Raw genomic sequence first — 13,808 nt, forward strand, 5'->3', positions numbered from 1 at the left:
TTAATGGCAAAATAACAAGAGGGACGAATTCGATTCTGGCACTAAATTTAAGGGACCAAAATCGTACTTACCCCATTAGATTATCTTGTGTTGGTTTGTAGGTGGAGGAGGATGAGAATACAGCTCAAGAGAGGGTGATTCCAACTGAATTTGGTAGGAAATTGTTGATATTGCGCTTTGAGGATAAGTACTTTAATTTAATTTGCTACTGAAACCAACGTTATCCATGTCATTGTTTCAAAATAACCTTCATACATAGTTCATCTATCATCATCATCATCATCATCATCAATCTTTGAGATGATGATTCATACATACAATAAACATTATACAAAATCGTGGATGTGACCAGACCTAGAAATTAAGGAACCATAACTAATTAAGCTAGTGTTATAAATAATCCTAGTACGCGGTTTTTTTTGGAGGTTAAACAAGGATTACCAATCACTAAGGAGAACGTGGAACGCAACCTAGGCCTAAGGCTCTCAAGTGAAGATAAAAAGGATGAATAAGGGGAAAGCCCTTTAAGATTTTGTACAAGCAAAGCCAATGACGCGCAATAGAATTCTTAAATTTGTTTACTATTGTAGCTAGCTTCACATCCTCGATAATGGATCTCTTTTCACCTATATATGTTTGGGCATGTATGTTTGCATGATTCTATATACATTACTATGCACGACTAACAATCCCGCTAGTGCATTCAGGAGAATATAGTCAAATACAAGCCAACAAATATATTTAAATTACATTTTATATTAATTAATTGTCATTAATTATTAATTATTTAAATTTTATATTTTAAAAAATATAAAATTAATGATTATTAATTATCTTTTTTATTTTAATTTATCTTTTACTATTTATTACGTAAATCCTAATTTCTTTTTTCAAAAGAAAAAATTTTCAAAAAAATACCAAAACATAAGATAAAAAAATAATCTAAATCCTAAGAAAAAAAACATACAAAAAATAAAAAAAAGAATCATCCAAGGAGGAAGCCAAGGAGGCCGCGCATCGCAAGTAGAGGAGTCGCCATGGATCGGAGTAGTTGATCGCACATCACGAATGGGGGATCGGCGGTGGCTGCGTCGCAACGGATGGGAGTCGCAGCGATGCAGATGCGTTGGGATGGTGGGCGACGGCGTCGACGAAAGAAGGATGGCGACGAGACGCGTGGAAGAGGCTGCGCAGCGCGACGAAAGATGCGGCGGTGGTCGGTGAGCGACGGCATAAAAAATGCGTGGAGATAGCAAGTTTATAGAGGGAGAGATTTGACTGTTTCCAAATAAATAGAAAGGGATTAGATTTTTTATGAATTGTTTTTATTGTGTATTATAAATATGATTAGGATAAATGTAAATTTTTTTTTTAAATTTTGAATTTTAATTTTTAAATTTTATTGATTTATAAAATTTAAATTATAATAGAGTTGACTTATATTATATTGAGTTGTAGAAAAGTTGTTTTTATATTTTTTTCCTACGACTAATTAATCACGTAAATGACATGTATTGCTAGAAAAGTATACGTGCATGTTATCTTTTTATTAGAAAGAATACAAGCTGTGATCATACTGATGGAATTATTAATTAATCATACATGATTATATTTTATGTTTTACCTAATGACAACAGTGGTTAATATATAATTATTCAGTCATATATATTATATGCAAACAAAAAGTAGTCAACAATTAATTATCGCGTATAAAAGTGTATTTTTTATCTCAAAATTTTTTATTATATTATAAACGAATTTGATTATTCATCTGGTGCTGATTTAATTATTTTATTATGATAAATATAATTATTGTAGTGATTAATTATTAATAAAAAATATCTAAATTAATATGTAATAATATATATATATATATATATATATATATATATATATATATATATATATATATATATATATATATATATGGAGTTTTATTGGGGTAATGGGGCCATGTTCCTCAAATGTTTTATAAAATAATTAGTAGTAATGTTATATATGATATTCTTTATTCAATTGGTTAGTTGTTTTTGTTTTTTTAACTCAACTATATGAGCAATTAAATTCAAAAAGATAATGAAATGATATTTAGATATTTACAAAATATGCTAATAATTCAAAATTTTTTTATTAAAATATGATAATAATAAATTTAAAAATAATCAACTTAATAAGTAAAAAATATTTTATTTTATAAATGATATATAATAAAAGACATTAAACTACTCTTATATTTCTTTTATATAATAGAAGATGGAAGATATATAATGAAAGATATTTTAAAATAATAATTTGGACACTAAATTCTTTTCAAGTATGAACTAAATAAACCGAAACACAAAAATCTTTTTTAATTTCTTTGTCTATTGTATCGATGAGTGAGATTAACCTCTTTTTAGTATAATAATTATTTTCTGTGCAAGTGAAAAACCAAAGTTGAGACTTATTATTCGTAGTAATTTTTATTTCTTTTTTTATATATTTAGTTTAATATTATTTTATTTTTTATAAGTCTTTTGATTGAATTTTTTTAGATAAAAATATTTAAACATTCAATAAGTATTGTAATTTTTAATATTTATTATTCTAACAATAATTTTTCTAAATATTTTTTAGTTTATATTTTTAAATTTTTTTATAACCGTAATAATAAAAAATAAAAAATGCAATTTTCAAGAAAAAAACTAATATTAAAAATAATAAAATATAACTTCAACAATAGTTATATTTACAATCTTTTATCAGTAAAATTATGAAAAAATTTCACTTTTAAAGATGTTAAAATGACATTCTCCTCTCTTCTATTTGTAAAATGTATACTCCTTCCCTTATAACTTTTAAAAAATCTTTTCTTTAATCTCTTTTAAATTTTTTGTGTTAACTAACACTAATTTTACTTATTTTTCAAGAAAAAATAAATTAATTTTTACTAAAATATCCTTTAACAAAATTTTTTTATTAAAATTTGTTTACAAAAATACCCTTTAATAAATTATTTTTTACTGATTAAATTGTATTTTTACCAAAATATTCTTTTAAAAATTTTTTAATGATTAAATTATTTTTTCTAAGATACCTTTCAATAATTTTTTAATTATTAAATTATGATTTTACCAAGATTTTCGTTAACAATTATTTTTGTACTTTATTATTAATTTTTTTATTTTAATGTGTATTATTTTAATGTTAAATTAAAAAAATCTTACCACTGTTAATATGTATAACAATTAATATTAATAAATAATTTGTTTCCATAGAACTATTGAAAATTACTAACAACTTTATCAAAACTTAAAAACAAGTTGAGATGGATAAATCCAAAATTTAAAAAAAATTAACATCGTATTCCTTCACATGTTTATAAAACAAGTTCCTTAATAATTAAAAAATTATTGAAGGGTATCTTAGAAAAAAATAATTTAATCATTAACAATTTTTTTAAAACATATTTTAAAAAGTATACAATTTAATTAATAGAAAGATAATTTGTTGAAGTATATTTTGGTAAACAAAATTTTATCACAAAAAATAAAATTTTTGTTAAAAGGTATTTTTGTAAAAATAATTTATTTTTTTTTGAAAAATGAGTAAAGTTAATAGTAGTTAACACAAAAAAATTTAAAGGAATTAAAGAGAAAGTTTTTTAAAAGTTATAAGAGAGAGAAATATACACCTTATAAATAGAGGAGAAAAGAGTGTCATTTTAAAATTTAAGAGTGATAAGGAAAGGAAGTGTACATCTTACAAATAGAGAGAAAGTGAGTGTCATTTTAGTATTTCTCAGAGGAAAAAAACGAAATATTTTCTAAAATTATTCATTTATTTTTATATTTGTAACAAATTTAAAAAATATTTATATTTTTAAATTTTATTTAATTTAAATTCTATGTAATTTTTCTGTAAAAATTTTTTTATACCTCAAAACTTTTTTCTAAGCTTCGCACTGCGTATAATTATTAAATTACTTTTTTAATAAGTCATTTTTTGAACTTAAATTACCTCCTTATTTTTTAATATTCAAACTTTTTTAAATTTTATTTCGTGCAATATAATTCAAACCAAAAAAGAATAAATTTGTAAATTAAATTAAATTAGTTTAAATTATATTTCAAATTATAATTGATGATGATAAATATATATTTAATTGGATTGAAAATTTATTTTTGCCTTTTGGTAAAGAAACGGGGCATAACAGCCCTAAAAGAAAAAAAAATTACAATTCATAGACAAAACGGGGTAGAGTAGCCCCTATGTAATCATCAGCTAGAATTGTTTTTAATTCCATGGGTGGATTGTCAATGAAATAGTATCTCAACTCTCTGTTAGTGTTCCTTTTTACAATTCAATCTTGCCACTGTTTGTTTATTCACATAAATATGCTTTTGAGAATAGGATTAAGATGCTCTTGATTATACTTCTCCATCTTTAGAACTTCGAACACTGATTTAGAATCAGTTTCAATTTCTATTTTCTTAAAATCCAAATTCCAAACAGTTTTTAAGTCGTGATATACACCCCAAAGTTCTGCTTGGTAAGCTGTACAGTGCCCCAGATTAATTGCAAAATCCGCAACCCTTCTCCCGTCGCTATTTCTCAATGCTCCTCCACATCCCGCTATTTCTGGGTTCCCCAATGAAGTTCCATATGTGTTAATTTTGATCCATCTCTCTATTGGTGGTGTCCAAGAGGTGTGCCTCTCAATTCTGTTTTTTCTTGGTCTGATCAAATTCTCCTTTTTAAAAGCTTGGGAGATTTCAAAGACATAGGAATGAATTATTCTTTCCACGTCGTTAGGTCGTCGGAAGGGAGAGTTGAAAATTTCTTTGTTTCCACCAGCAAGTCACCATAAAGATGGTAACCCAGTTTTTGTTGGGATTGCTGCTCAGATTAGAGGTAAGGTTCCATTTCAACCATGCATCGAAGGGAGCTCTGAAGAAACTTTAGAGCTGTCTTAGATTTATTAATCGATTCCATATGCGTGAAGTGGCTGGACAATCTCTAAGAACGTGAATTATGTTTTCTGTCACTCCTTCGCATCGATGGCAGCGGTCACAGGTTCCCAGCAGTCTTCTTCTTCTAGCCGATGTCATAAGCCTGGAATGAGAGGTAAGCCACATAAAAATTTTGATTTTTTGAGGTCTTTTTCATCCCCATATTATTTCCCATGTGTGATCTTGGGTGATTGTATGTTGCGCCAACATGTTATATGTGCTTGTGATTGAGAATTCTCCTAAATTTGTAAGGTTCCACATGATTTTGTCCTCTCTCAATTCTTCTAAAGAGGGCATGATTGCTGTAATTTTTTTTGATAATTTTCTTTGATATATGACTTTGTAGCCACTAAAAATTCCATTTATCTGTTTCATTAAAGATTTCTAAAACTGTCATTTTTTTTGTCTTCATTTATAGGAATGAGGCGATAATTCATTAAAGTATTAATTCTCTTAACCCAACTATCCTTTCAAACTCTAGTTGATCTTCCATTTCCTATAACATAAAAAATATTTTGATGAGAATTTTACTAGTGTAGGCCCAAAATAAAAACAAGTGCACATCCCATAAAAAAAAGCTAATTAGTGTTGGACATATACAAAGGAATATTGCAGCGGTGACGTGGCGGAAATTGACCAATTAAGAATTTATAGAGAAAACAGCGTTGTGAGTACAGTTCTCAATCGACTAAAATCCGCTTATCAATTTAGAAGGGTTGTCACAAAAGTTAGAATAAAAATACTGGGAGTATAAGCCCTAGGTCGTCTCCCAACGAGTTGCAGACTAGGATGCTAATTTATTAATCAGGAGTTTTCCAAGAGATTTTTGAGAGTTGAATGACAGAAAATAAATAATTGCAATTAAGAGAGGATTATATATTCTAATTAAAAAGCCTTGACTGGGGGAATGATTAATTGGAAGTTCTATCCTTGTTGGGATCTCTCAAGTGTAGTATTAAAAAGGTTGTTGTTTTCACTTAGTTAACCCTTACTAAATAAAGGAAAGTCAAGTGATTGAGCTAACTCTTATCCGCAAATCCTAGCCCTCTCCCTTGGAAAGGTCTAGCGTTAGTAAATACAGAATTAGCCAACAACTTTCAGTTTAACTACTCACTTGAGCATTTCACTTAATTAGTAATAGGTCATTATTTCCACTTAGTTAACCCTCAACGAATGAAGGAAAGTCAAGTAGTTAAGCCAACTTCTATTCACAAGATCTAATCCTCTCCCTTGGGAAGGATTAGCGTTAGTAACTAGTGAGCAGGCCAACAACTTCTAATTACCAATCAAGCCTTCCAACTCAAGTGTCTCCTTTTAATCAACCCCCATGTCAAGTTGGAGGTCTACTCCATTGACATGAATGAAACGCTTGCAGAAATAATAGAAGAAGACATGATAAATTAAATAAAATAAGGATTGAAAATTGATTAAAAGAAAAAGTGATAAACTGTATTGATAAATCTAAAATGTAACATAAGTATCTGAACAGAATTAATAAATAACTAAGAGAGTAAGAGAATAGGGAAACAAACTAGAATAGTACTTCCACGGAGGTAATGGCTCTTCAATATCTGGTGCACGAAATTGTGATCACTACAACTCAAAATAATCCCTAGTAATGGCTCCAAAGACTTGGTGCTCAATACCATGGCATAAACACAGCTTCGCACAACTAACCAGCAAGTGCACTGGGTCATCCAAGTAATAAACCTTACGCGAGTAAGGGTCGATCCCACGGAGATTGTTGGTATGAAGCAAGCTATGGTCACCTTGTAAATCTCAGTCAGGCAGACTCAAATGGGTATAGTGATAAACAAATAAAGCATAAAGATAAAGATAGAGATACTTATGTATATCATTGGTGAGAGCTTCAGATAAGCGTATGAAGATGCCTTCCCTTCCGTCTCTCTGCTTTCCTACTGTCTTCATCCAATCCTTCTTACTCCTTTCCATGGCAAGCTCATGTAGGGTTTCACCGTTGTCAGTGGCTACCTCCCATCCTCTCAGTGAAAACGTCGCCTATGCTCTGTCACAGCATGGATAATCAGCTGTCGGTTCTCGGTCAGGCCGGAATAAAATCCATCGATCCTTTTGCGTCTGTCACTAACGCCCCGCCTGCTAGGAGTTTGAAGTACGTCACAGTCATTCAATCATTGAATCCTACTCAGAATACCACAGACAAGGTTAGACCTTCCGGATTCTCTTGAATGCCGCCATCAGTTCTCGCCTATACCACGAGGACTCTGATCTCACGGAATGGCTGGCTCGTTTGTCAGGCGAGCACTCGGTTGTCAGGCGATCAACCATGCATCGTGTATCAGTAATCCAAGAGATAAACACTAGAGCCTTGATTGCTTGTAGAACAAAAGTGGTTGTCAGTCACCTTGTTCATGAGTGAGAATGATGATGAGTGTCACGGATCATCACATTCATCAAATTGAAGAACAAGTGATATCTTGGACAAAGAACAAGCGGAATTGAATAGAAGAACAATAGTAATTGCATTAATACTCGAGGTACAGCAGAGCTCCACACCTTAATCTATGGTGTGTAGAAACTCCACCGTTGAAAATACATAAGAACAAGGTCTAGGCATGGCCGAATGGCCAGCCTCCCAAATGATCTAAGAACTAAATGTCCAAAGATGATCAAAGGATCTAAAAATAATCCAAAGATGAAAATACAATAGTAAAAGGTCCTACTTATAGAAAACTAGTAGCCTAGGGTGTACAGAGATGAGTAAATGACATAAAAATCCACTTCCGGGCCCACTTGGTGTGTGCTTGGGCTGAACAATAAAGCATTTTCGTGTAGAGACTCTCCTTGGAGTTAAACGCCAACTTTGGTGCCAGTTTGGGCGTTTAACTCCCAATAAGGTGCCAGTTCCGGCGTTTAACGCTGGAATTTCTGTAGGTGACTTTGAACGCCGGTTTGGGCCATCAAATCTTGGGCAAAGTATGGACTATCATATATTGTTGGAAAGCCCAGGATGTCTACTTTCCAACGCCGTTAAGAGCGCGCCAATTGGGCTTCTGTAGCTCCAGAAAATCCACTTCGAGTACAGGGAGGTCAGAATCCAACAGCATCTGCAGTCCTTTTGAGTCTCTGAATCAGATTTTTGCTCAGATCCCTCAATTTCAGCCAGAAAATACCTGAAATCACAGAAAAACACACAAACTCATAGTAAAGTCCAGAAAAGTGAATTTTAACTAAAAACTAATAAAAATATACTAAGAACTCAACTAAAACTACTAAAAACATACTAAAAACAATGCCAAAAAGCGTACAAATTATCCGCTCATCACAACACCAAACTTAAATTGTTGCTTGTCTCCAAGCAACTGAAGATCAAATAGGATAAAAAGAAGAGAATATGCAATGAACTCCAAAAACATCTATGAAGATCAGTATTAATTAGATGAGCGGGGCTTTTAGCTTTTTGCCTCTGAATAGTTTTGGCATCTCACTTTATCCTTTGGAACTCAGAATGATTGGCTTCTTTAGGAACTCAGAATCCAGATAGTGTTATTGATTCTCCTAGTTAAGTATGATGATTCTTGAACACAGCTACTTTATGAGTCTTGGCCGTGGCCCAAAGCACTCTGTCTTCCAGTATTACCACCGGATACATACATGCCACAGACACATAGTTGGGTGAACCTTTTCAGATTGTGACTCAGCTTTGCTAAAGTCCCCAATTAGAGGTGTCCAGGGTTCTTAAGCACACTCTTATTGCCTTGGATCACAACTTTATTTCTTTCTTTTTCTTTCTTTTTCTCTTTTTTTTTTCGGTTTTTTTTTCGCTTGCTTCCTTCTTTTTTTTTTCTTTTTTTTGTATTCACTGCTTTTTCTTGCTTCAAGAATCATTTTTATGATTTTTCAGATCCTCAGTAACATGTCTCCTTTTTCATCATTCTTTCAAGAGCCAACATTCATGAACCACAAATTCAAAAGACATATGCACTGTTCAAGCATACATTCAGAGAACAAAAGTATTGCCACCACATCAATATAATTAAACTGTTATAAAATTCAAAATTCATGCAATTCTTTTCTTTTTCAATTAAGAACAATTCTTAAGAAAGGTGATGGATTCATAGGACATTCATAACTTTAAGGCATAGACACTAAGACACTAATGATCATAAGACACAAACATGGATAACATAAGCATGAAAATTTCGAAAAACAAGAAAATAAAGAACAAGGAGATTAAAGAACGGGTCCACCTTAGTGATGGCGGCTTGTTCTTCCTCTTGAAGGTCTTATGGAGTGCTTGAGCTCCTCAATGTCTCTTCCTTGTCTTTGTTGCTCCTCTCTCATGATTCTTTGATCTTCTCTAATTTCATGGAGGAGAATGGAATGCTCTTGGTGCTCCACCCTTAGTTGTCCCATGTTGGAACTCAATTCTCCTAGGGAGGTGTTTAGTTGCTCCCAATAGTCTTGTGGAGGAAAGTGCATCCCTTGAGGTATCTCAGGGATCTCATGATGAGAGGGGTCTCTTGTTTGCTCCATCCTTTTCTTGGTGATGGGCTTGTCCTCATCAATGGGGGTGTCTCCTTCTATGTCAACTCCTACTGAATAACAGAGGTGACAAATAAGATGAGGAAAGGCTAACCTTGCCAAGGTGGAAGACTTGTCCGCCACCTTGTAGAGTTCTTGAGCTATGACCTCATGAACTTCCACTTCTTCTCCAATCATGATGCTATGAATCATGATGGCCCGGTCTAGAGTAACTTCGGACCGGTTGCTAGTGGGAATGATTGAGCGTTGGATAAACTCCAACCATCCTCTAGCCACGGGCTTGAGGTCATGCCTTCTCAATTGAACCGGCTTCCCTCTTGAATCTCTCTTCCATTGTGCGCCCTCTTCACATATAACTGTAAGGACTTGGTCCAACCTTTGATCAAAGTTGACCCTTCTAGTGTAAGGATGTTCATCTCCTTGCATCATGGGCAAGTTGAATGCTAACCTTACATTTTTCGGACTAAAATCCAAGTATTTCCCCCGAACCATAGTAAGCCAATTCTTTGGATCCGGGTTCACACTTTGATCATGGTTCTTGGTGATCCATGCATTGGCATAGAACTCTTGAACCATCAAGATTCCGACTTGTTGAATGGGGTTGGTAAGCACTTCCCAACCTCTTCTTCGGATCTCATGGTGGATCTCCGGATATTCACCTTTTTTGAGTGAAAAGGGGACTTCGGGGATCACCTTCTTCAAGGCCACAACATCATAGAAGTGGTCTTGATGCACCCTTGAGATGAATCTATCCATCTCCCATGACTCGGAGGTGGAAGCTTTTGCCTTCCCTTTCCTCTTTCTAGAGGTTTCTCCGGCCTTAGATGCCATAAATGGTTATGGAAAAACAAAAAGCTATGCTTTTACCACACCAAACTTAAAAGGTTTGCTCGTCCTCGAGCAAAAGAAGAAAGAAGAGAGTAGAAGAAGAAGAAATGAGGAAGAAGGGAGTGGCTTATGTATTCGGCCAAGGAGGGGGAGAAGTGGTGTTTAGGTTGTGTGAAAATGAAGGGGTGAAGAAGGGTTTATATAGGAGAGGGGGGAGATGGGGTTCGGCCATTATGGGTGGGTTTGGGAGGGAAAGTGGTTTGAATTTGAAGAGTGAGGTAGGTGGGGTTTTATGAAGGATGGATGTGAGTGGTGAAGAGAAAGATGGGATTTGATAGGTGAGAGGTTTTTTTGGGGAAGAGGTATTGAGGTGATTGGTGAATAGGTGAAGAAGAGGGAGAGTGGTGGGGTTGGTGGGGATCCTGTGGGGTCCACAGATCATGTGGTGTCAAGGAAAAGTCATCCCTGCACCAAATGGCATTCAAAATCACGTTTTGAGCCATTTCTGGCGTTAAACGCCGGGCTGGTGCCCATTCCTGGCGTTTAACACCAGGTTCTTGCCCTTTTCTGGCGTTTAACGCCAGTCTGGTGCCCCTTTCTGGCGTTAAACGCCCAGAATGGTGCCAGACTGGGCGTTAAACGCCCAACTGCTAGCCTCACTGGCGTTTAAACGCCAGTGGGTTCTTCCTCCAGGGTGTGCTATTTTTCTTCCTGTTTTTCATTCTGTTTTTGCTTTTTCAATTGATTTTGTGACTTCTCATGATCATCAACCTACAAAATAAAATAAAATAGCAAAAGAAAATATATAAAATATAATCATTGGGTTGCCTCCCAACAAGCGCTTCTTTAATGTCAGTAGCTTGACAGAGGGCTCTCATGGAGCCTCACAGATACTCAGAGCAATGTTGGGACCTCCCAACACCAAACTTAGAGTTTGAATGTGGGGGTTCAACACCAAACTTAGAGCTTGGTTGTGGCCTCCCAACACCAAACTTAGAGTTTGACTGTGGGGGCTCTGCTTGTCTCTGATTTGAGAGAAGCTCTTCATGCTTCCTCTCCATGGTGACAGAGGGATATCCTTGAGCCTTAAACACAAAGGATTCTTCATTCACTTGAATGATCAGTTCACCTCCATCAACATCAATCACAGCCTTTGCTGTGGCTAGGAAGGGTCTGCCAAGGATGATGTTTTCATCCATGCACTTCCCAGTTTCTAGGACTATGAAATCAGTAGGGATGTAATGGTCTTCAATCTTAACCAAAACATTCTCTACAAGTCCATAAGCTTGTTTTCTTGAGTTGTCTGCCATCTCTAGTGAGATTCTTGTAGCTTGTACCTCAAAGATCCCTAGCTTCTCCATTACAGAGAGAGGCATGAGGTTTACACTTGACCCTAAGTCACACAGAGCCTTCTTGAAGGTCATGGTGCCTATGGTACAAGGTATTGAAAACTTTCCAGGATCTTGTTTCTTTTGAGGTAATTTCTGCCTAGACAAGTCATCCAGTTCTTTGGTGAGCAAAGGAAGTTCATCCTCCCAAGTCTCATTTCCAAACAACTCGTCATTTAGCTTCATGATTGCTCCAAGGTATTTAGCAACTTGCTCTTCAGTGACATACTCATCCTCTTCAGAGGAAGAATACTCATCAGAGCTCATGAATGGCAGAAGTAAGTCCAATGGAATCTCTATGGTCTCATTTTGAGCCTCAGATTCCCATGGTTCCTCATTAGGGAACCCATTGGAGGTCAGTGCACGCCCATTGAGGCCTTCCTCAGTGGCGTCCACTTCCTTTCTTCCCTCTCTAGATTCGGCCATGGTTATGGCTTTGCACTCTCCTTTTGGATTTTCTTCTGTATTACTTGGGAGAGTACTAGGAGGGAGTTCAGTAACTTTCTTGCTCAGCTGTCCCACTTGTGCCTCCAAATTCCTAATGGAGGACCTTGTTTCAGTCATGAAACTTTGAGTGGTCTTGATTAGATCAGAGACCATGGTTGCTAAGTCAGAGGGGTTCTGCTTAGAATTCTCTGTCTGTTGCTGAGAAGATGATGGAAAAGGCTTGCCATTGCTAAACCTGTTTCTTCCACCATTATTGTTGTTGAAACCTTGTTGAGGTCTCTCTTGATTCTTCCATGAGAAATTTGGGTGATTTCTCCATGAAGAATTATAGGTGTTTCCATAGGGTTCTCCTAGGTAATTCACCTCTTCCATTGAAGGGTTCTCAGGATCATAAGCTTCTTCTTCAGATGAAGCATCCTTAGTACTGCTTGGTGCATTTTGCATTCCAGACAGACTTTGAGAAATCAAATTGACTTGTTGAGTCAATATCTTATTCTGAGCCAATATGGCATTCAGAGTATCAATCTCAAGAACTCCTTTCTTCTGATTTGTCCCATTGTTCACAGGATTCCTTTCAGAAGTGTACATGAATTGGTTATTTGCAACCATTTCAATTAGCTCTTGAGCTTCTGTAGGCGTCTTCTTCAGATGAAGAGATCCTCCAGCAGAGCTATCCAAAGACATCTTGGATAGTTCAGAGAGACCATCATAGAAAATACCTATGATGCTCCATTCAGAAAGCATGTCTGAAGGACATTTTCTGATCAATTGTTTGTATCTTTCCCAAGCTTCATAGAGGGATTCACCATCCTTCTGTCTGAAGGTTTGGACTTCCACTCTAAGCTTACTCAATTTTTGAGGTGGAAAGAACTTTGCCAAGAAGGCATTGACTAGCTTTTCCCAAGAGTCCAGGCTTTCTTTAGGTTGAGAGTCCAACCATATTCTAGCTCTGTCTCTTACAGCAAAAGGGAATAGCATCAGTCTATAAACCTCAGGGTCAACCCCATTAGTCTTGACTGTGTCACAGATTTGCAAGAACTCAGCTAAGAACTGATAAGGATCTTCCAATGGAAGTCCATGGAACTTGCAATTCTGTTGCATTAGAGAAACTAATTAAGGCTTAAGCTCAAAGTTGTTTGCTCCAATGGCAGGGATAGAGATGCTTCTCCCATAGAAGTCGGGAGTAGGTGCAGTAAAGTCACCCAGCACCTTCCTTGCATTGTTGGCATTGTTGTTGTTTTCGGCTGCCATAGGTTCTTCTTTTTTGAAGAATTCAGTCAGGTCCTCAATAGAGAGTTGTGCCTTAGCTTCTCTTAGCTTCCGCTTCAAGGTCCTTTCAGGTTCAGGGTCAGCTTCAACAAGAATGCCTTTGTCTCTGCTCCTGCTCATATGAAAGAGAAGAGAACAAGAAAATGTGGAATCCTCTATGTCACAGTATAGAGATTCCTTGAGGTGTCAGAGGAAAAGAAAAATAGAAGAAAGAGGTAGAAGAATTCGAACTTGATTAGATAGAGTTCGAATTGTGCATTAAGAAGGAGTTATACTCCATAAATAGAAGGATGTGAGAAGAGGGGAAGATAATTTTCGAAAATTAATTAAAAAGATGTCAAAAATATTTTGAAAATTTGAT

General features: G+C 35.1%; 1 non-coding gene across 1 annotated transcript; it reads left to right on the forward strand.

Moving 5' to 3' along the window:
* The first annotated feature begins 12,916 nt into the window (after positions 1-12,916).
* On the forward strand, positions 12,917-13,024 carry LOC130937426 (small nucleolar RNA R71). The gene has a single exon (XR_009068647.1). It is a non-coding gene; the product is annotated as a small nucleolar RNA R71 (small nucleolar RNA).
* Positions 13,025-13,808: the final 784 nt, after the last annotated feature.

Source organism: Arachis stenosperma, chromosome 6, assembly GCF_014773155.1.
Source record: "Arachis stenosperma cultivar V10309 chromosome 6, arast.V10309.gnm1.PFL2, whole genome shotgun sequence".
NCBI lineage: Eukaryota > Viridiplantae > Streptophyta > Magnoliopsida > Fabales > Fabaceae > Arachis > Arachis stenosperma.